Source organism: Hordeum vulgare, chromosome 6H, assembly GCF_904849725.1.
Source record: "Hordeum vulgare subsp. vulgare chromosome 6H, MorexV3_pseudomolecules_assembly, whole genome shotgun sequence".
In the NCBI taxonomy this organism is placed as follows: Eukaryota; Viridiplantae; Streptophyta; class Magnoliopsida; order Poales; family Poaceae; genus Hordeum; species Hordeum vulgare.
The window spans coordinates 351411860-351435656 of NC_058523.1; the positions used below are offsets into that span (position 1 = coordinate 351411860).

General features: G+C 44.8%; 2 long non-coding RNA genes across 2 annotated transcripts; both read left to right on the forward strand.

Annotated features, from left to right (window-relative positions):
* Positions 1-1691: 1691 nt before the first annotated feature.
* On the forward strand, positions 1692-4668 carry LOC123406307. Its single transcript, XR_006612100.1, has 4 exons — positions 1692-2348; positions 2852-2970; positions 3072-3100; positions 4557-4668. It is a non-coding gene; the product is annotated as an uncharacterized LOC123406307 (long non-coding RNA).
* A 149-nt stretch (positions 4669-4817) lies between these two features.
* Positions 4818-6945, forward strand: LOC123406308. The gene is made up of 3 exons (XR_006612101.1): positions 4818-4910; positions 5014-6447; positions 6921-6945. It is a non-coding gene; the product is annotated as an uncharacterized LOC123406308 (long non-coding RNA).
* Positions 6946-23797: the final 16852 nt, after the last annotated feature.

Sequence of the window (23797 nt, forward strand, 5' to 3'; positions counted from 1 at the left end):
GTGGAACCAGTCTCACGTAAGTGTACGTGTAATGTCGGTCCGGGCCGCTTCATCCCACAATACCGCCAGAAAATAATAAGACTAGTAGCGACAAGCAATTGACAGATCATCGCCCACAACCTTTTGTGTTCTACTCATGCATAGAATCTACGCATAGAAAACCTGACTCGGATGCCACTGTTGGGTAACGTAGCATAAATTCAAAAAAATTCCTACGCATATTCAGATCTTCCTATGGAGAGACCAGCAACGAGAGAGGGGGTGAGTGCATCTTCATACCTTTGAAGATCGCTAAGCGGAAGCGTTGCTAGAATGCGGTTGATGGAGTCGTACTCGCGGCGATTCAGATCACGGTGTGATTCCGATCTAGTACCGAACCACGGCACCTCCGCGTTCAACACACTTTCAGCCCGGTGACGTCTCCCGCACCTTGATCCAGCAAGGAGGAGGGAGAGGTTGGGGAAGATCTCCAGCAGCACGACGGCGTGGTGTCGATGGAGAGACGAGGTCACCCGGCAGGGCTTCGCCAAGCACCGACACAGAGGAGAAAGAAGAGCAGGGCTGCGCCGAGGGAGAGGGAAAATCGTGTCTCCAAAAGCCCAAAAGAGCCCACTATATATAGGGGGAGGGAGGGGCTGCGCCCCCTTGAGGGTTTCCCTCTCCTAGGAGGGGCGGCAACCCTAGATGGGGGGAGGTGCGGCGGCCAAGGGGGGGAGGAGGGGTGGCGCACCCTTCTCGTGGGGCTTAGGCCCACCTGCGCTAGGGTTCCCCCCTCTCCCTTCTTCTTGCACCATGGGATGAGTGGGGGCGCACCAGCCCAGCTAGGGGCTGGTTCCCTCCCGCACTTGGCCCATCTAGCCTCCCGGGGTTGTTGCCCCCTTCCGGTGGACCCCCGGTGGTCCCGGTACGTTACCGGTGACGCCCGAAACACTTCCGGTGTCCGAAACCATCCGTCCTATATATCAATCTTTACCTCCGAACCATTCTGGAGCTCCTCGTGACGTCCGGGATCTCATCCGGGACTCCGAACAACTTTTGATAACCTCGTATAACAATTCCCTATAACCCTAGCGTCATCGAACCTTAAGTGTGTAGACCCTACGGGTTCGGGAGACAGGTAGACATCACCGAGACACCTCTCCGGCCAATAACCATCAGCCGGGTCTGGATACCCATGGTGGCTCCCACTTGTTTCACGATGATCTCATCAGATGAACCACGATGTCAAGGCACTACTAGGAAAAGGGCTATAGATGATACCGACACTAATGGCGCACCAGACAAGTAGTGCGCCACTACTATATAGGAGTGGCGCACCATGTGCAACTGTGCCATTAGTGTGATGGACACTAATGACGCACCACACACTCGGTGCACCACTACTATATATTTATTTTTTTGCAAAAGTACTAATGACGCACCGGGGCAGAGTGCGCCATTACTAGTTTAACTAGTAATGGTGTACCACTCATCCAGTGCGCCACAACTTTTTTTTTTTTGCAAAACTACTAATGCCGCACCACCATCTGATGCGCCATTAGTAACCAGGGTTACTAATGACGCATTTGTTGGTGGTCACTGCTAACCCGAGTTTTGTGGAACATTTGGTTCGAACGAAAAGGTAAGATATTTGGCGCGTTCTCTCGAATATCCTACGCGCGCGCGCTCAGATATTTGGCTTGGTGAAAAAATAATCCAGCCCAACCAACGAAACGCAACACAACACAACCCTATCCATCCAATCGCCCCCCTCCAAACCTGTCGCCGCCGCCGCCGACCTCCTCTCCTCCATTCCCGTCGGCGACCTCGTCTCTTCCAGCCCCACCGACGACCTCCAGCTCCGCCCTGCACCCCGCCACCTTCTCCTTCTCCTCCTAGGAGGGAGGCCCCAGATCAACAGGCCACGGCAACCACCGGCACCGCGTCCTCTTCCTTCCACCCCCACCTAGCCGCCCTCCTCCTCCCCTGGATCCGGCGTCGACAGCTCCCTCGTACGCGTGATGGCAAAGAGAGGGGATGCGCGCTGGCGTGGCGAGGCGGTCGCCGTACACGAAGAGGCAGATGAGCTACACCAGCAGCAGATGTGGATCCCCCACACACCCACCCCCACCCCCACAATTTATTCGATTCAATTTTTCTCCTCGCTGATTGTCCAAAATCAGGGGCCAAGCGTGAGGGTGCAGCAGAATTTTTCTACACCTCATCTTCTTGTTTTTTTAAGTTCATAGAACCTTTCCCATGCGGGGGCATTTTGGGGGGTATTTTTTCAGGAAAAGCGGATGAGGAACAGCTGACAATTGGTTTGGACTTCCATGGAACATTGTGGCAGGCAAATTTGGACACCCATGGTAGGCATTTTAATTCATTTTTGGATACCCGTGGCAGGCAATATAGTTCATACCCTATTTTCAATCACAAAAATCAGACATTCAGAGAACATAATAGGCATGTCATGGACCTATGTTAGCCATTTTCCTCCAACGTTTTTGCACGCAATTTGTACCTTTGTACCATGCCAGGCAATATAGTCCCCTATACTACTTAGTCAACAAAACTCACACTTCCAGATAACAGTTTTCTAGGCACTTTTTTGGACACATGGAACAATTTTATTGGCATTCAGACAACATTTGTAAGCCACTGTGGACAGCCATGTCAGGCAATATTTTTCAAATAACATCAAGTTATGTTGTTACTTTTGGACACCAATGGTAGGCATTTTAGATACCCATGACATGCAATATAGTTCATACATTATTTGTAGATGAATGAGAGGATGTTGTTTCCCTCTTTTTCCTTGCAACCACGTTAGATGATCTATTGTTTTTGCCGGAATACGTTGTTTCTACAGTGAGGAGGGGGATGCCTTTGATCTGCACGGCAGGATACAGAAGATGGGAGGAGGAGACGCAACCCCATCCAGAGGGGGGCCTGGAGGAGCTCCAGGACTGAACTCCTGCCTCGTACAAGGTGAGTTGTGATCTCTAACCAACATTACACAACTTTCTGAGCCGTATGAGATCACCTTGTTGCGTGCATTTCTCCTCTAATGTCCGTTCTTTCTCCACCAGTGTTTGGAGCAGCCATTAACTTCCATCAGGTAGATATCTTCAACCATCATTCTTGTATGTGTGCAATTTAGAAATTCATGGTTTCTTACACATCTGTATGTGAATGTGAAATGCAATATAAGAACAATGGCTACAGCTAGGAACATTGATATTATCAAGAACAACACTGACATGACCGAAAGTTGATTCTTGAAGTCACCATTTTGCAGACCCATCTTTAGTAGGCGCTGTGATGCACAAACTTGCTGAAACACACATTAGAAAAACAAAAAAGATGTAGCGACATAATGCACTGGCTGTAGCAACAAGTACATATCTGAAGAAAAATAATCTTAGGCTCTTTGTAGGCAACTTTTATTCAGTGTGTTGGGCAATCCGTAACCAACATTAGTCAATTTTAAAGAGCACAAGTCAATACATATCTTACAAGCAAGTATGCATTAGTGTCATAGGCAATAAAACTTCTAGGATTTTTAATTTCCCTCGATGACACTCGAACACACATTGGATGATGTGTGTTAAGTACAAATTTCGTAGAGGAAGAATCAAGGGTGCTCATCATGTATCCTGTGCCTAGTGTATATGATGACTATACTGTATGGTCGATGACGTGGGCCATGCCTTTGTCGCCCTCGGGTGGGTTGTGTCATTGTTTATTACCGTTTGTCCAGAATGCAGAAAAGTATAGAAATCCAGATGCAATATATATATAGTTGCCCGCACTGCGCGCCACATGTGACTAACCAGCAAAACTAAGTCGCATACACGATCACATGCACGAAGTCACCTACCCAGTTGTGGTAGTTGAATTGCTATCAATCTCTGGAAATTTTGCCTGATCAGGACGAAGAAGTTGCAGGCACAACTGTATATTCAAGATTTATCATCATGATTTTTTTGCCTTATTTTTTGGTCTTTTTTGAATCTGATTTCGCTGTGGGAGGAGAGCTTCTAGTAGCTAGGCCATGGCCTCTGGCGGCGGCTCGGGCTGGGAACAAGAAGTGGGGAAAGAAGGTAGGTTTTCTAGCGATGGGTGAGTGGGGGAGGGCCTAGATCACGTGAGGAGAGGGGGACGCTGGCTAGCTCCTGTTTTGACGTGGGAACCGACGAAGGAAAGGCGGGCCTGCCTTTTTTGCACATGGGGTGGGGACCAGTCGATTAGGACTTTTCTAATCTGTCGGCCGCGCCGGACGCCCGCATAGCGCGTGGGCGCTGCGTAGTGTCGTCCATTATGTTTTATGTTTTCAAAGTTGTCTGGACGGAGCAAAGTCATCAACCAATGTCATCTTCCAGTCATTCTTTGTTTATCCGAGTCACTCACTGTAACTCGTACTACTTGTGGCTGTCTGAAGCTTTATTCAGTAATATACATGGAGAACTACAAGTTGATTTGAAGAGCGGACCATGTTGATAAACTGTAGCATTTCAGCTTGTCATTCCTACTAGGACCCCCTGCTGACCTGCTTCGTTTACTAATCTAATCAGGGATTAAGCTTGGCAACAAAAAAGGAAGGAAGAAAGAAATACCCATTTTTCACCATGGAAGGAGGGAGGGACGTCTTGATCTTAAGTGACTCACTGGAAGCAACTGAGGGAGGTAAGATGCATACTCAACTTGCTGGTTTTCCAAGTTTCTGTTTAATCCAGCTAACTAGCTTAGCTTAGCTTGTTTGTGGTACGTACATTGCAAGTTAGGCACACCCCCTACTGAATTTCTGTGCTTGTTCGATTCAGATTAGCATGTGCCCTACTCCATGGACAAGGAGGACAACCCTGAGATTACCAGGCGGACATGGACGCCTCCAACGAGGCCTAAACTCTCCACTATGACCACACAAGGTCGACCCCCCCCCCCCCCCCCCCTCAAAATATATATTTTTATCACTTCTGTGTTTTGCCTAAATTTCAGGTTTGGTTGCGATGAGTTCTATTAATTATGTAGGTGGTCATCCTGCTGTTGCAAAGATTTTCATTTGTTTGCCTGCAGCACGGCCAGTTGCATGGTTTCACTTTTTTCTATCTACAAGCCCTGCTAGTAGTGACTTCCTTCCAGGGTTTTTATCTATGTTCCTGCCACATCAAACAAGCTTTCCTCGGTTGATGGTATATACATCAAAGTGGTGTTGTTTGCAACACCTATTTAGTTACACTGAAAAAAAGATGAATGCCTCTTCTTCTATACATATATGTTTGTGAAGGAATGAAGGATGAATGACATTTACATGAATGAATGATTTACACACTAGTAGTCCTTGACCTGCTTCTTGGCATCGGCAAGTAGTATGATGCTACTATCTGATCAGTTGTGTTACTGAATGATTGTTTGTGCCTTTATTTGATCTGCCTGCCGTGAGCTAATAATCCGTTATATTGTACTCCCTCCGTCCCAAAATTCTTGTCTTAGGTTTGTCTCGAAATGAATGTATCTAAATACTAAAACATGACTAGATACATTCATATCTAGATAAATCTAAGACAAGAATTTTGAGACGGAGGGAGTGCATGGACAACACTGTAGGACAATGTTTCAGACCTTTTTTTTGTTGCTATTTTTTATGGACTCAAACTATTGTTCAAATTCATATCATATTTGCTCCTGCTGCATGATGTGTCTGTTGTTCCTGATTGGTCACTTGAGGTTGTTTTGCTGACGAATGATTGGTACTATTTCAGTTTGTGCCTGATATAGCTAGCTGCTCGCTTTTATTTCTTACCTAAATAAAATTGCTACTGCATAGACATTGTTTGGAGAGAGATGATTGTGCTAGTACTATAGCTCACTTTATGTGTGGTAGAGTTGCTACATGTCGAGTGGAGTTTATGCAGGGGATCATTTGCAGCTGAGCACCTCATGTTAAAAGGAGATGCTACAGGTGTTTGCCCTTTCTCCTGTATTTTTGGGAGTAATTGTTTGTCTTCTGGCCACTACAATATAGATGAAATGTCACAATATTCATTGAAGCTGATATTGTTTTGTTGTTGGGAGCACCTTAGCATGCACATTGTCTCCTGTAGCTTTGCACTGTCCATCTAATACACCATCATATTTACTGTTTAGGTTATATATGGATTTGCAAACCTGTATATTGAGATCCTTGGCTTGTGTCACTTCTATAACTGTATGTATTAGCATAGCTCGAAAATTCCATCTGTATCATGATACAGGATAAGTAGTGTCACATAGACCTCTCGTAATCTGGTTGTCTTTGAAAAGTGATGATTTAATAGATCTAAGCAGATCTCTTGTTTCTCAAATTCTATCACGCGCTACTAATGCATATTTCTTTGTTTCAACACACAGCGGTGTGCCTCTTCCCTGGGCGCCACTCTCCCGCTGCTCCTCTGACCCAAGTGCCGACAAAATGGGCTCGCCAAGGTATCATCCCCCACTATGCTCCCTCTCTCTCATGTTCTGCATGTCCCTGCCATCGGTTACCTGGGGGTGTTGCTTATTTTCAGTATTACACCAAATTCTGTGTGTCTAGTATGAGATTTGAAAAGATGAGATGAGTTGTTGTCTGATTATCAGCACATTCTTTTTCTTGTGCTGTGTATAGTATGTTTTTGAATATGTTTTATGCCAGACTCCAACTTTAGCAGCAGCACTAGCAGTATGTGATGCCTGATGTGGCTTTAGTTAGTCAATTCACTGTTAACAACAAGTATTTTTGTTATTAAGATAACCACCATGACTTGATATTTGTAATCTGATTAGCTACTCCTTTGCAATTCTTTGTAGTGGCTCAAACTGTGGTAGATAGAATTTATGTTGTCAAGCTTTGCCTTGAGAGAATTTGTATGCTAGGATGATTATGCTCATAATCCATTCACATGGTATTGCTGCTGCAGGCACACTTCATGGACGAGGAGGACCACCCACGACGATGAACATGTGTGACCTCACCCCCGAGCCTGACGAGCTCGACAACGACAACATCGTCAACCTTGATCCTCAACAACAACGACAAGCACGACGGCCTTGACGAAGTTGTCCGCCGCCGACACCGAAGAGCAAGCCCGCCTTCTCCAGACTTGCATGACGGGAGGGGAGGGGGCGGCCACTGCCTCCTTCACACACCAAGCCGCTGACACCGAAGAGCAAGCCCGCCTTCTCCAGAGTTTGCAAAGGAGCTTTACGTTCAGGGCATGGTTGTTTGCAGAGAGTGGCGGACACTACTTTGATCCTTTGACAGATAGTTCTTTATAATGTGATAGTGTATAGGCCTTCTTCCTGGGGACCTACTGCTCAACTACTGCACTCCTTGGCTGCTACTGACCAAAATTTTTACAAATATGTCTACATGTTTTGTTTCTATATATTTACAAATATCCTATCAATCCATTTTTAAAATGGATGGGCGTGGCAACGCGCGCCTTTCATGATCTAGTATGTTTTGTAACCTGTGCAAATATCAGAAAAAAATACATAATATTCATACTAGTGGCGCACCACTCGGCACTTTAGTGACGCACTGCAAAAAAGCACACTAGTGACGCATTGTCAACTAGTGCGTCATTAGTAAGCCAGAGCACATGGGTAAATATGGTCCTTGAGAGGCATAGTAATGACGCACCATGAGCTATACTAATGGCGCACTGCCTGGTGCGCCATTAGTATACCAGATACTAATGGCGCATCATGAGCTATACTAATGGCGCACTGTCAGGTGCGCCATTAGTATATACTAGATACTAATGGCGCATCATGAGCTATACTAATGACGCACTGCCTGGTGCGCCATTAGTAAAAATTCTAACGACGTGATGCTAGTGGCGCACCTGTAGTGCGCCATTAGTAGCCAAAACAGGTGCGCCACTGCCAGGCCTTTTCCTAGTAGTAAGGATTCAATCAATCCCGTATACAATTCCCTTTGTCTGTCGGTATAGAACTTGCCCGAGATTCGATCGTTGGTATACCTATACCTTGTTCAATCTCGTTACCGGTAAGTCTCTTTGCTAGTTTCGTAGCACGTCATCGTGTGACTAACTCCTTAGTCACATTGAGCTCATGATGATGTTCTACCGAGTGGGCCCAGAGATACTTCTCCGTCACACGGAGTGACAAATCCCGATCTCGATTCGTACCAACCCAACAGACACTTTCGGAGATACCCGTAGTGCACCTTTATAGTCACCCAGTTACGTTTTGAAGTTTGATACACCCAAAGCACTCCTACGGTATCCGGGAGTTGCACAATCTCATGGTCGAAGGAAAAGATACTTGACATTAGAAAAGCTTTAGCATACGAACAATACGATCTAGTGCTACGCTTAGGATTGGGTCTTGTCCATCACATCATTCTCCCAATGATGTGATCCCGTTATCAATGACATCCAATGCCCATGATCAGGAAACCATGATCATCTATTGACTAACGAGCTAGCCAACTAGAGGCTTGCTAGGGACACATTGTTATCTATTTATTCACAGATGTATTACTGTTTCCTGTTAATACAATTATAGCATGAACAATAGACGAGTATCATGAACAATGAAATATGATAAAAACCATTTTATTATTGCCTCTAGGGCATATTTTCAACAAATATATAGGCCAAGGATCTAGGTCAGGGGGCGGCCAGGGAGGCCACAAGCCCTGACACCGCCGCCTCCCCCCTGGTGGCGGAGTGGGAGCTTGTGGGCTCCCTGGAGCCCACCTGGCTTGGCCCAGAGGCCCCCTGATCTTCTTACGTTCGGGAAAAAATCATTTCGGGGTTTTTATTCCGTTTGGACTCCGTTCCAAAATCAGATCTGAAAAGAGTCAAAAACGCAGAAAAAACAGGAACTGACACTTGGCAGTGAATTAATAAGTTAGTCCCAAAAAAGATATAAAAGGTACATAAAACATCCAAAGATGACAAGATAACAACATGAAACCGTCAAAAATTATAGATACATTTGAGACGTATGAATGCACGCGCGTTAATTTCGAGATCAGCTGTACAATTGTGATTGAATCGACAATCCAAATCAGAGAAAGAAATCGAAAGACCACCCGTATGCGGCGTCAAGTGACTTGTCCAATCAGAAAAGAAAACAACTTTATCTACAAGACCGGAGACTAGATACTCCACGCGAGGATCCAAAGCACAAGAATTACACTTTCCGCCGTACTAAAAAAAGGTGTGATCAGCACGTGAATACAACAAGAAGCTGTACATAGACTCATACATGGCGATCAGAGCTAGCTTCGCAGCAGTGGATTGGCTTCGAGTCGGTGTCGGCCTCGACCTGGTGCATGTCACTGCCACTGTGGCTCGCGCCACCTCGGTCTCGGCTAGAGCCGGCCTCGCCTCCCTCACAAAACTTACTCCCACTCTAAAGCCGGCCTCAACTCGACAAGTTGACCCGTCGCGGTCGCCTCGCTCACACCACAACCCCCGCAGCGCCGCGTGAATGATGACCCACAAGTATAGGGGATCTATCATAGTCCTTTCGATAAGTAATAGTGTCGAACCCAACGAGTAGCAAAAGGATCTGACAAGTGGTTTTCAGCAAGGTAATCTCTGCAAACACTGAAATTATCGGTAACAAGTAGTTGTGTGATAGGATGATTCGCAGCAAGTATCAAGTAAAAAAGTAACAACGATGCAGCAAAGTGGCCCAATCCCTTTTGTAGCAAGGGACAAGCCTGGACAAACTCTTATAGGAGGTAAAGCGCTCCCGAGGACACATGGGAATTTCTGTCAAGCTAGTTTCCATCATGTTCATATGATCCGCGTTCGCTACTTTGATAGTTTGATATGTGGGTGGACCGGTGCTTGGGTGCTGCCCTTACTTGGACAAGCCTCCCACTTATGATTAACCCCTCTCGCAAGCATCCGCAACTACGAAAGAAGAATTAAGACAAAGTCTAACCATAACATTAAACTAGTGGATCCAAATCAGCCCCTTACGAAGCAACGCATAAACTAGGGTTTAAGCTTCTGTCACTCTAGCAACCCATCATCTACTTACTACTTCCCAATGCCTTCCTCTAGGCCCAAATAATGGTGAAGTGTTATGTAGTCGACGTTCACATAACACCACTAGAGGAAAAACAACATACAACGCATCAAAATATCGAACGAATACCAAATTCACATGACTACTTATAGCATGACTTATCCCATGTCCTCAGGAACAAAAGTGAATACTCACAAAGCATAATCATATTCATGACCAAAGAGGTAATGAATAGCATCAAGGATCTGAACATATAGTCTTCCACTGAGTAATCCAACTAGCATCAACTACAAAGAGTAATTAACACTACTAGCAACCTTACAAGTACCAATCGGAGTCGCGAGACGGAGATTGGTTACAAGAGATGAACTAGGGTTTGGAGATGAGATGGTGCTGATGAAGATGTTGGTGGTGATGAATCCCTCCGATGAGAGGAGTGTTGGTGATGACGATGGCGACGATTCCCCCCTTCGGGAGGGAAGTTTCCCCGGCAGGACGACCCTGCCGAAGCTCTAGATTGGTTCTGCTCAAGTTTCGCCTCGTGGTGGCGGCGATTCCTCCCGAAAGCCTCTTCCTGATTTTTTCTGGAACGAAACCCTCCTTATAGGAAAAGAGGGGGGCTAGAGGGCCAGCAGGGAGCCCACAAGCCCCCTAGGCGCGGCCAGGGGGGTAGGCCGCGCCTAGCAGGCTTGTGGCCTCCTGATGGCTCCCCTCTGGTACTTCTTCGGCCCAATATTTTTTATAAATTCCAAAATAAATCCTCGTTGATTGTCATGGCTTTTGGAGTTGCGCAGAATAGGTATCTCAAACTTGGTCCTTTTTCAGGCTAGAATTCCAACTGCCGGCATTATCCCTCTTCATGTAAACCATGCAAAATAAGAGAGAAAAGGCATAAGTATTGTACCGTGAAGTGTAATAACAGCCCAAAAAGCGATAAATATCAACATGAAAGCATGATGCAAAAAGGACGTATCAACTCCCCCAAGCTTAGACCTCGCTTGTCCTCAATCGAAAACCTGGATCAATAAATATGCCCACATGTTTAGAGAGAGAGGTGTCAACAAAACAAGATACGGACATGCAGGCATCATGATCATAGTTAGAACAGCAATACCATCATATAATCTCTTATGCTAAAGTGATGATTCCTTCACAAAGTAAAGTATGGATCAAGAACCTTACTGAGAATTAACAACCGATAGCCTTTAGTCTTTGAAGCAATTGCAATTTATCATAACATCGGAAGGAGTCAAATAAGAGCTTGTAAAGAAAATCCACATACTCAATCATCCTTTTGTCTACTACAATTGCTACAACTTACGTGGTACTCATGAGATCGAAGTTTCAGTCGGACACAGAGAAAGATAGGGGCTTATAGTTTCGCCTCCAAACTATTTACCTCAAGGGTAATGTCAACAATAATAATTCATGAATACTTACTTCCAAGTTGACATAAGAATATAGATATTTCCCTAGCATATGACGTTAGCCAAGATAAAGGCGAAATAAGGAATTGGTGTAGATCACCATGACTCTTTCAAGCGCAAAAAGTAAAGGTACAAGATAGGCCCTTCGCAGAGGGAAGCAGAGGTTGTCATGCGCTTTTGAGGTTTGGATGTGTGTCCTCTTAGTGTGAAGGAACGTCACTTCATATTGCCTCCTGTGATAAAGAACTTTATTATGCAGTCTGTCGCTTTTATGTCTTCCTCATCACAAGTTTGTACAAAGCTTATTTTCCACACACTAATAGATCATACATATTTAGGGAGCAATTTTTATTGCTTGCACCGATGACAACTTACTTGAGGGAGCTTATTCAATCCAAAGGTAGGTATGGTGGACTCTCATGGCAAAACTGGGGTTGAAGGTTTATGGATGCACAAGTAGTATATCTACTTGGTGCGGGAGTTTTGGCTGATATGGGGTGGAAGCAATCGCCACATGCTAAGGGATCTCTAGTCATATAATCATTGTTCGGAACCAAGCAAGCATAATTCATTATGTTATCTTCCTTGTCCAATATCTACTTCTAAGCATGTAATAGTTTAATGAGTGTTCACAATCATAGATGGTGTCAAAGATGATATATTTATATGTGAACCTCTCCTTCTTTATCACTTCCTATTAATTGCAACAATTACCAAGGTCTACGTTTGTCTACCCTCAACAAGTTTCAATCAACATTCTTTTTATATGTGAAGCCATCACTTTCCATAAGATCATTACATGATCTTTCATGCTTTTGTTCTTTTATCATTCTTTTTTGATCATGGAATGAAGCAAGGCCCTTAACTAAAACACTCTTTATTATATGACTCACGAACTCGAATACATCGGGGGTGACACAAAGCAAAACTCAAGCCTAAAACACTAAGAACTTTATTCTACTAGAGAAAGATAAAACCAAAAAGGATCGAACTAAGAAAAGGTAAAGGCAAAAGATGTGATGGTGATACGATACCGGGGCAACTCCCCCAAGCTTGGCATAAGCCAAGGGGATTGCCCATACCCATGCTTAGTTGTCTTCCTTTGATGGTGATGGTGGTGGAGTTGTTGCAACATGGGTTTGATCCTCCGTCTTCCAAGGCATAGGTGCTCCATCATGGAAAGATGACCGAGTCTCCGGAATCCTAAAATCTACAGCCAACCGTATTGATTTAAATCTATACTCATATTCACAGTTTTAGTTCTGCAGGTCATAGATTTGGGCTTGGAGGTGATCAATTCTGTCATAGAGCCTGGAGAGGTGCTTCCCGATGTCATTGGCATCGATCTTGTGCTTGTTGGCAAACTCCATGATCATCATGTGGTTGGCGTTGAGTCCACGCTCCACCATCCCTTGGCACTTGAAAACTTGTTGCTCCACTGCTTCGAGCCTCGCCTCCATGCTTTCGGTCTTCTTGGGCCCCTCAACATCACGGATGTGCATCACCCCCTCACGCATCTCGATAGAATGAGGGTGTTGCAACACTCTCGCAAGGTAGGGATTGATGACCTTCTCGAAGATCTTGTCCTTCAGAGCTTTTGGGGACACCATAGCGATCTAGATCTGCAGCAGAAACAGGCTCGAAACGAAAACAGAGGAAATTTGCGTGATACGAGGGTCAGACCTTTCGGGAGAATATATAATGATATTTTTCCGACCAGAAGGAGTACTCCGCAAGAAAACGGAGTCCGGGAGGCACACGAGGTGGTCACAAGCCCCCCAGGCGCGGCTAGGGGGTGGCCCGCGCCTGGCAGGCTTGTCGCCTCCTCGTGCGCTTTCCGGACTACTTTAATTTTTTCTAATTTTCTAAAAATTCCAAAACGGAGAAAAATTCCTACTGGAAAAGTTTTGGAGTCAATTTACTTACCGAATCACATACCTCTTCGTTTTCGGAGTTTGAAGCAGGCTGATAAATAGCCCTTATGTACTCCTCCGGAGTTATGGTATCGATAATATTGCTTTCAACATTTATGGGAGTACTTGAGATATAATGTTTGATTCTTTGCCCATCTACCACTCTCGGAAAATTACCTTCCGTGTTGTTGATCTTGATGGCACCGGAACGATATACTTCCTCAACAATGTAAGGACCTTCCTATTTAGAGAGAAGCTTGCCTGCAAAAAATCTTAAATGATAATTATATAGCAAGACATAATCACCTACATTGAACTCACGTTTTTGTATCCTTTTATCGTGCCACCTCTTAACCTTTTCGTCGAACAACTTGGCATTTTCATATGCCTGAGCTCTCCACTCATCAAGTGAGCTAATATCAAATAACCTCTTCTCACCAGCAAGTTTGAAATCAAAGTTGAGCTCTTTGATTGCCCAATAAGCCTTATGCTCTAGCTCAAGAGGTAATGACATGCTTTACCGTAAACCATTTTGTACGGTGACATGCCCATGGGATTCTTATAAGCAGTTCTATAAGCCCACAGTGCATCATCGAGCTTCTTAGACCAATTCTTTCTAGACCTATTGACAGTCTTTTGTAGAATTAGTTTAATCTCTCTATTGCTTAGCTCTACTTGACCACTGGACTGAGGGTGATAGGGAGATGCAATTCTATGATTGACACCGTACTTAGCAAGTGTTTTACGGAAAGCACCATGAATGAAATGTGAACCACCATGAGTCATTAGATATCTAGGGACTCCAAATATAGGGAAAATAACTTCTTTAAGCATCCTGGTAGAGGTGTTGTGATTAGCACTACTAGTTGGGATAGCTTCTACCCACTTAGTGACGTAATCAACAACAACTAGGATATTAGTATACCCGTTGGATTTTGGAAAAGGTCCCATATAATCAAAGCCCAAACATCAAATGGTTCAATGCCAAGTGAATAGTTCATAGGCATTTCCTGACGTTTATTGATATTACCTATTCTTTGACATTCGTCACAAGACAAGACAAACTTACGGGGATCCTTGAAGGGAGTGGGCCAATAGAAACCTGATTGCAATACCTTGTGTGCAGTTCTATCTCCCGCATGGTGTCCTCCGTAAGCCTCGGAATGACACTTCTGTAGGATCTGTCCCTGTTCATGTTCAGGTACACAACGTCTAATAACACCATCTAATCCTTCCTTATAAAGGTGAGGATCATCCCAAAAGTAATGTTTCAAATCAATGAAGAATTTCTTCTTTTGCCGGTACATGAAACTAGGTGGTATAAATTTGGCAACGATATAATTTGCATAATCAGCATACCACGGTGTACTACGTGAAGCGTTGATGACATTCAATTGCTCATCAGGAAAGCTATCATCAATAGGTTGTGGGTCATCAAGAACATTCTCCAACCTAGACAAGTTATCTGCTACTAGGTTATCAGCACCCTTCCTGTCGACAACATGCAAATCAAATTCTTGTAGCAAGAGAACCCATCTGATAAGTCTAGGTTTAGCGTCTTTCTTCTCCATGAGGTACTTAATAGCAGCGTGATCAGTGTGAATAGTGACTTTGGAATCAACTTTGTAAGATCTGAACTTTACACATGCAAACACGACTGCTAAAAAATCATTTTCCGTAGTAGCATAGTTTCTTTGGGCACTTTCTAGAGTTTTACTAGCATAGTGAACAACATTCAACTTCTTATCAACTCTTTGTCCAAGGACAGCACCAATAGCATAATCACTAGCATCACACATGATTTCAAAAGGAAGTTCCAATCAGGTGGTTGAACAATAGGTGCAGTTATCAAGGCCTTCTTAAGTATTTCGAAGGCTTCCTCACAATCATCGTCAAAAACAAAATGAATATCCTTTTGCAAGAGATTGGTAAGAGGCCTAGAAATCTTAGAGAAGTCTTTAATGAACCTTCTATAGAAACCAACATGACCAAGAAAACTTCTTATACCTTTGATATCTGTGGGGCATGACAGTTTCTCGATTGCATCAACCTTAGCCTTATCGACTTCAATACCTCTTTCAGAAATTTTATGTCCTAAGACGATGCCTTCATTAACCAGAAAGTGGCACTTCTCCAAATTCAAGACAAGATTGGTATCTTTACATCTCTGCAAGACTCGATCAAGGTTGCTAAGGCAATCATCAAAAGAAGACCTGTAAACGGAGAAGTCATCCATGAAATCCTCAACAATCTTTTCACAAAAGTAAGAGAATATAGCCATCATACATCTTCGAAAGGTAGCAGGTGCATTACATAAGCCAAAAGGCATACGTCTGTAAGCGAAGGTACCAAAAGGGCAGGTGAAAGTGGTTTTTGTTGGGTAACGTAGCATAAATTCAAAAATTTCCTACGCCATATTCAGATCTTCCTATGGAGAGACCAGCAACAAGAGAGGGGAGAGTGCATCTTCATACCTTTGAAGATCGCTAAGCGGAAGCGTTGCTAGAACGCAGTTGATGGAGTCGTACTCGTGGCTATTCAGATCGTGGTGTGATTCCGATCTAGTGCCGAACCACAGCACCTCCGCGTTCAACACACGTCCAGCCCGGTGATGTCTCCCGCACCTTGATCCAGGAAGGAGGAGGGAGAGGTTGGGGAAGATCTCCGGCAGCATGACGGCGTGGTGTCGATGGAGAGACGAGGTCTCCCGGCAGGGCTTCGCCAAGCACCGTGGGAGAGGAGGAAGGAGGGAAGCAGGGCTGCGCCGAGGGAGATGGAAAACTGTGTCTATATATACAAGGAGGGGAGGGGGTGCACCACCCCTAGGGTTCCCACCCTAGGTGGTGCGGCAACCCTTCTATATGGGAGGTGCGACGGCCAGGGCACGGAGAGGAGGTGGCGCAGCCCTAGGTGGGCCTTAGGCCCACCAGCGCCAAGGGTTTCCCCTCCCTCCCTCTCTAGTGCGCATGGGCTGGGTCTGGGGGGCACACCAGCCCACATAGGGGCTGGCTCCCTCCCGCACTTGGCCCACGTAGCCCTCCGGGGCTTGTGGCCCCTCCCGGTGGGCCTCCGGAACCCTTGTGGTGGTCCCGACACTTTGCCGGTGGTGCCCGAAACATTTCCGGCGTCCAAATCCATCCATCCTATGAATCAATCTTTACCTCCGGACCATTCTGGAGCTCCTCGTGACGTCCGGGATCTCATCCGGGACTCCGAACATCCTTCGGTAACCTCGTATAACAATTCCCTATAACCCTAGCGTGATCGAACCTTAAGTGTGTAGACCCTCCGGGTTCGGGAGGCATGCAGACATGACCGAGACACTCTCCTGCCAATAACCATCAGTGGGATCTGGATACCCATGGTGGCTCCCACATGTTCCACGATGATCTCATCGGATGAACCATGATTTCAAGGATTCAATCAATCCCGTATACAATTCCCTTTGTTTGTCGGTATAGAACTTGCCCGAGATTCGATCGTCGGTATACCTATACCTTGTTCAATCTCCCCGGTTAGTCTCTTTCTCATTCTGTAGCACGTCATCTTGTGACTAAATCCTTAGTCACATTGAGCTCATGATGATGTTCTACCGAGTGGGCCCAGAGATACCTCTCCGCCACACGGAGTGACAAATCCCGATCTCGATTCGTACCAACCCAACAGACTCTTTCAGAGGTACCCTAGTGCACCTTTATAGTCACCAAGGTACGGTGTGACGTTTGATACACCCAAAGCACTCCTACGTTATCCGGGAGTTGCACAATCTCACGGTCGAAGGAAAAGACACTTGACATTAGAAAAGCTTTAGCATATGAACAATACGATCTAGTGCTATGCTTAGGATTGGGTCTTGTCCATCACATCATTCTTCCAATGATGTGATCTCGTTATCAATAACATCTAATTCCCACGATGAGGAAACCATGATCATCTATTGATTAACGAGACAGCCAACTAGAGGCTTGCTAGGGACACATTGTGATCTATTTATTCACACATGTATCACTGTTTCGTGTTAATACAATTATAGCATGAACAATAGACGATTATCATGAACAAGGAAATATGATAATAACCATTTTATTATTGCCTCTAGGGCATATTTCCAATAGTCTCCCACTTGCACTAGAGTCAATAATCTAATTACATTGTGATGTATCGAACACCCATAGCATTATGGTGTTGATCATGTTTTGCTCGAGGAAGAGGTTTAGTCAACGGGTCTGCAATATTCAGATTCGTGTGCACTTTACAAATATCTATTATTCCACTCTCGACATGGTCCTAGATGGAGTTGTAGTGGCGTTTGATGTGCTTGGTCTTCCGGTGAAACCTGGGCTCCTTGGTTATGGCAATGGCGAGAGTGTTATCAGAGAAGAGTGTCATCGGACCCGACGCGCTTGGGACCACTCCAAGGTCGGTGATGAGCTCCTTCATCCAAATTCCTTCATGAGCCGATTCTGAAGCAGCTATGTACTCCGCTTCACATGTAGATGCTGCCACGACTTCTTGCTTGCTGCTGCACCAGCTCATTGCCCCACCATTCAAAACATACACGTATCCGGTCTGTGACTTAGAGTCATCCGGATCTGTGTCGAAGCTAGCATCGACGTAACCCTTTACGACGAGCTCTTCGTCACCTCCATAAACGAGAAACATCTCCTTAGTCCTCTTAAGGTACTTAAGGATATTCTTGACCGCTGTCTAGTGTTCCATACCGGGATCACTTTGGTACCTCCCTACCAAACTTATGGCAAGGTTTATATCAGGTCTGGTACACAACATGGCATACATTAGAGAGCCTACGGCTGAAGCGTAGGGGACAATTCTCATCTTCTCTCTGTCTGCTGCCGTGGTCAGTGACTGAGTCTTACTCAATCTCATACCTTGCAAAACTGGCAAGAACCCCCTTTTTGAGTTTTCCATATTGAACTTCTTCAATATCTTCTCAAGGTATGTACTTTGCGAAAGACCTATGAGGCATCTCGATCTATCTCCATAGATCTTGATGCCTAATATGTATGCAGCTTCTCCGAGGTCCTTCATTGAAAAACTCTTGTTCAAATAGGCCTTTATGCTCTCCAACAACTCTATGTTATTCCCCATCAATAATATGTCATCCACATATAGTATGAGGAAATCTACAGATCTCCCACTCACTTTCTTGTAGAAACAAGCTTCTCCATAAACCTGTATGAACCCAAACGCTTTAATCACCTCATTAAAGCGAATGTTCCAACTCCGAGATGCTTGCACCAGCTCATAGATGGAGCGCTGGAGCTTGCACACTTTGTTAGCACCCTTAGGGTCGACAAAACATTCTGGTTGCATCATATAAAACTCTTCCTTAAGATTCCCGTTAAGGAACGCTGTTTTGACGTCCATTTGCCAAATTTCATAATCATGAAAAGCGTCAATTTCTAACATGATTCGGACTGACTTCAGCTTCGCTACGGGAGAGAAAGTCTCTTCGTAGTCAACTCCTTGAATTTGTCAAAAACCCTTTGCGACAAGTCAAGCTTTATAAACGGTCACATTACCGTTTGCATCAGTCTTCTTCTTGAAGATCCATTTATTTTCTATGGCTCGCCGATCGTCGGGCAAGTCCACCAAAGTCCATACTTTGTTCTCATACATGGATCCTATCTCGAATTTCATAGCCTCAAGCCATTTGTTGGAATCCGGGCCCGCCATTACTTCTTCATAGTTCGAAGGTTCACCATTGTCTAACAACATGATTTCCATCACAGGGTTGTCGTACCACTTCGGTGCGGAGCGTGCCCTTGTGGACCTTCGCGGTTCAGCAGCAACTTGATCCGAAGCTTCATGATCATCATCATTAACTTCCTCTTCAGTTGGCGTAGGCGCCACAGGAACAATTTCCCGCGTTGCGCTACTCTCCGGTTTGATAGGGGGTGTAATTACCTCATGAAGTTCTACTTTCCTCCCACTTACTTCTTTCGAGAGAAACTCTTTCTCTAGAAAGGATTCGTTCTTGGCAACAAAGGTTTTACCTTCAGATCTAAGATAGAAGGTATACCCAATAGTTTCCTTAGGGTATCCTATGAATACGCATTTCTTCGCTTTGGGTTCGAGCTTCTCTGGTTGAAGTTTCTTCACATAAGCATCGCAACCCCAAACTTTAAGAAACGATAGCTTAGGTTTCTTGTCAAACCACAGTTCATACGGCGCCGTCTCAATGGATTTAAAGTGAAAACCTGGCTCGGATGCCACTGTTGGGTGACGTAGCATAAATTCAAAATTTTCCTACGCCTTATTCAGATCTTCCTATGGAGAGACCAGCAACGAGAGAGGGGAGAGTGCATCTTCATACCTTTGAAGATCGCTAAGCGAAAGCATTGCTAGAACACGGTTGATGGAGTCGTACTCGCGGCGATTCAGATCGCGGTGTGATTTTGATCTAGTGCCGAACCACGGCACCTCCGCGTTCAACACACGTGCAGCCCGGTGACGTCTCCCGCACCTTGATCCAGCAAGGAGGAGGGAGAGGTTGGGGAAGATCTCCGGCAGCATGATGGCGTGGTGTCGATGGAGAGGCGAGGTCTCCCTGCAGGGCTTCGCCAAGCACCGTGGGAGAGGAGGAAGGAGGGAAGCAGGGCTGCGCCGAGGGAGATGGAAAACTGTGTCTAAAACAGCCCCAAAACCCTCTCTATATATAGGAGGAGGGGAGGGGGTGCACCACCCCTAGGGTTCCCACCCTAGGTGGTGCGGCAGCCCTCCTAGATGGGAGGTGCGGCGGCCAGGGCAGGGAGATGGGGTGGCGCACCCCTAGGTGGGCCTTAGGCCCACCAGCGCCTAGGGTTTCCCCTCCCTCCCTCTCTGGTGCGCATGGGCTGGGTGTGGGGGGCACACCAGCCCACTTAGGGGCTGGTTCCCTCCCGCACTTGGCCCACATAGCCCTCCGGGGCTTGTGGCCCCTCCCGGTGGGCCTTCGGAACCCTTCCGGTGGTCCCGACACTTTGCCGGTGGTGCCCGAAACATTTCCGGCGTCCAAATCCATCCATCCTATATATCAATCTTTACCTTCGGACCACTCCGGAGCTCCTTGTGACGTCCGGGATCTCATCTGGGACTCCAAACATCCTTCGGTAACCTCGTATAACAATTCCCTATAACCCTAGCGTCATCGAACCTTAAGTGTGTAGACCCTACGGGTTCGGGAGGCATGCAGACATGACTGAGACACTCTCCGGCCAATAACCATCAGCGAGATCTGGATACCCATGGTGGATCCCACATGTTCCACGATGATCTCATCAGATGAACCACGATGTCAAGGATTCAATCAATCCCGTATACAATTCCCTTTGTCTGTCGGTATAGAACTTGCCCGAGATTCGATCGTCGGTATACCTATACCTTGTTCAATCTCGTTACCGGTAAGTCTCTTTACTCGTTCTGTAGCACGTCATCGTGTGACTAACTCTTTAGTCACATTGAGCTCATGATGATGTTCTACCGAGTGGGCCCAGAGATACCTCTTCGTCACACGGAGTGACAAATCTCGATCTCGATTCGTACCAACCCAACAGACACTTTCAAAGGTACCCGTAGTGTACCTTTATAGTCACCCAGATACGTTGTGACGTTTGATACACCCAAAGCACTCCTACGGTATCCAGGAGTTGCACAATCTCAAGGTCGAAGGAAAAGATACTTGACATTAGAAAAGCTTTAGCATACAAACAATACGATCTAGTGCTATGCTTAGGATTGGGTCTTGTCCATCACATCATTCTGCCAATGATGTGATCCCATTATCAATAACATCTAATGTCCATGATCAGGAAACCATGATCATCTATTGATTAACGAGCTAGCCAACTAGAGGCTTGCTAGGGACACATTGTGATCTATTTATTCACACATGTATCACTGTTTCCTGTTAATACAATTATAGCATGAACAATAGACGATTATCATGAACAAGGAAATATGATAATAACCATTTTATTATTGCATCTAGGGCATATTTCCAACAGTTTTCTCCTGATCAGATTGTGCAACAGGTATTTGGGAGAAACCAGAATAACCAGCTAGAAAGAAGAAGTGTGTGTGTTTAGATCGTCTTTCTAGCATTTGGTCGATAAAAGGCAAAGGGCAATGATCTTTCCTAGTGGCTTTATTCAATTTCCTAAAACCGATCACCATCCTATAGAGAGTAATAATCCTCTGTGGGATCAATTCACCCTTATCATTAGGGACAACGGTAATACCTCCCTTCTTATAGACGCAATGCACCAGACTCACCCAATCACTATGAGCAACAGGATAGATAATACCTGCTTCCACGAGCTTTAGTATTTGTTTTCTCACTACCTCTTTCATCTTAGGATTTAATTTCCTTTGATGATCAGCAACTGGTTTGGAATAGGGATCGGTTTTAATCTTGTGCTGGCATAGAGTGGGACTAATGCCCTTAAGATCATCAAGAGTATATCCAATAGCAGCACGGTGCTTCCTCAGAGTTTTTAGTAACTTCTTTTCTTCATGCTCTGAGAGGCTAGCACTAATTATAACATGATATATCTCTTTTTCATCGAGATAAGCATACTTAAGAGTATCAGGAAACTGTTTGAGCTCGAACACAGGATCACCCTTTGGTGGGGGTGGATCTCCAAGCAGTTCAACAGGCAAATTATTCTCAAGGATAGGATATTGTTCAAAAATAACTCTATCTATCTCATCCCTTTCATCCATATGCATATCATTTTCATGCTCAAGCAAGTATTGCTCTAATGTATCAGTGGGAGGCACAACAATAGAAGGTAGGGCAATAGTTTCATCCTTACTAGGCAACTCTTTTTTCATGAGGTTGTCTACCAAACTTAGAGAAATTGAACTCATGCGACACGCCTTCAAAGCCAACAGTGACAGTTTGCTTCTCACAGTCAATATGAGCATTGACAGTATTGAGAAAAGGTGTGCCAAATATGATGGGAAAAAACCTATCTTGTGTGGTAGCAAGAACGAGAAAATCAGCAGGATATGTCATTTTACCACACAAGACTTCAACATCTCTAACAATCCCACACGGCAGATAGTATCTCTATTGGCAAGCTGAATAGTGACATCAATAGGTTCCATCTCAACAGGTGCAATCTCATCTTTAAAGATTGAGGTATTGAGGTATTGCACTAATACTAGCACCCACATCACATAAACCATGATAACAATGATCTCCTATCTTAACAGAAACAACAGGCGTGCCAACAACACACCTATGTTTGTGTCTAGCATGTGGTTTACCAATCCTAGCAACATCTTCACAGAAGTGAATATCATGGCCATCAACATTGTCGGACAGGAGATCTTTGATAATAGCAATGCTAGGTTCAACTCTAATTTGCTCAGGGGGTGTAGGTGTTCTAATGTAGCCCCTACGTATCACAGTTGAAGCTTTAAAATGATCCTTTATCCTAACAGGGAAAGGTGGTTTCTCAATGTGAGCACGAGGAACAATAGGATCATTATAGGCAATGGCTTTCTCTTCAACTGGATTGGGTTTAACTACATTGACTTCTAAGGGAGGATGATATTTAAACCACTTCTATTTGGGGAGATCGATATGAGCAGCAAATGATTCACACAATGAAGTTACTATCTCAGAGTCAAGTACATACTTAGCGCTAAAATCACAAAAGGTATTTGTTTCAACAAAGGATTTAACGCAATCAAACTTGAGATTCATACCTGACTCCTTACCTTCATCAAACTCCCAATATTCAGAGTTGCGTTTAATTATTTCCAATAAATTCCATTTGAATTCAATATCTCTCTTCATAAAAGAACCGATACAAGAAGTGTCAAGCATGGTGCGATCATCATGAGAAAGCCGAGCGTAGAAGTTTTGAATGATAATTTCTCTCGAGAGCTCATGGTTGGGGCATGAATATAACATTGATTTAAGCCTCCCCCAAGCTTGAGCGATGCTTTCTCTGTCACGAGGCCAAAAATTATAAATATAATACCGATCATGATGTACTAGATGCATAGGATAAAACTTTTGATGAAATTCCAATTTCAATCGGTTGTAGTTCCATGATCCAGTATCATCACATAGCCTATACCATGTCAATGCTTTATCCCTCAAAGATAAGGGAAAGACCTTATTCTTGACCTCATCCTCGGGCAAACCTGCAAGCTTAAATAAACCACAAATCTCATCTACAAAAATCAGATGCAAGTCGGGATGTGATGTTCCATCTCCTGTAAAAGGATTAGCCAGCAGTTTCTCAAGCATACCCGAAGGAAATTCATAGCAAATATTTTCAGTAGGTGCAGCAGGTTGAGGAGCAACTCCTTGTGCTTCCGTTCGAGGTGAAGATACCCCGAACAAGCTCCTCAAAGGATTAGTTTCCATAGTGACAAGTGACAATAAATTTCAGCACACTATATAAATGTTTCTTTACCAAA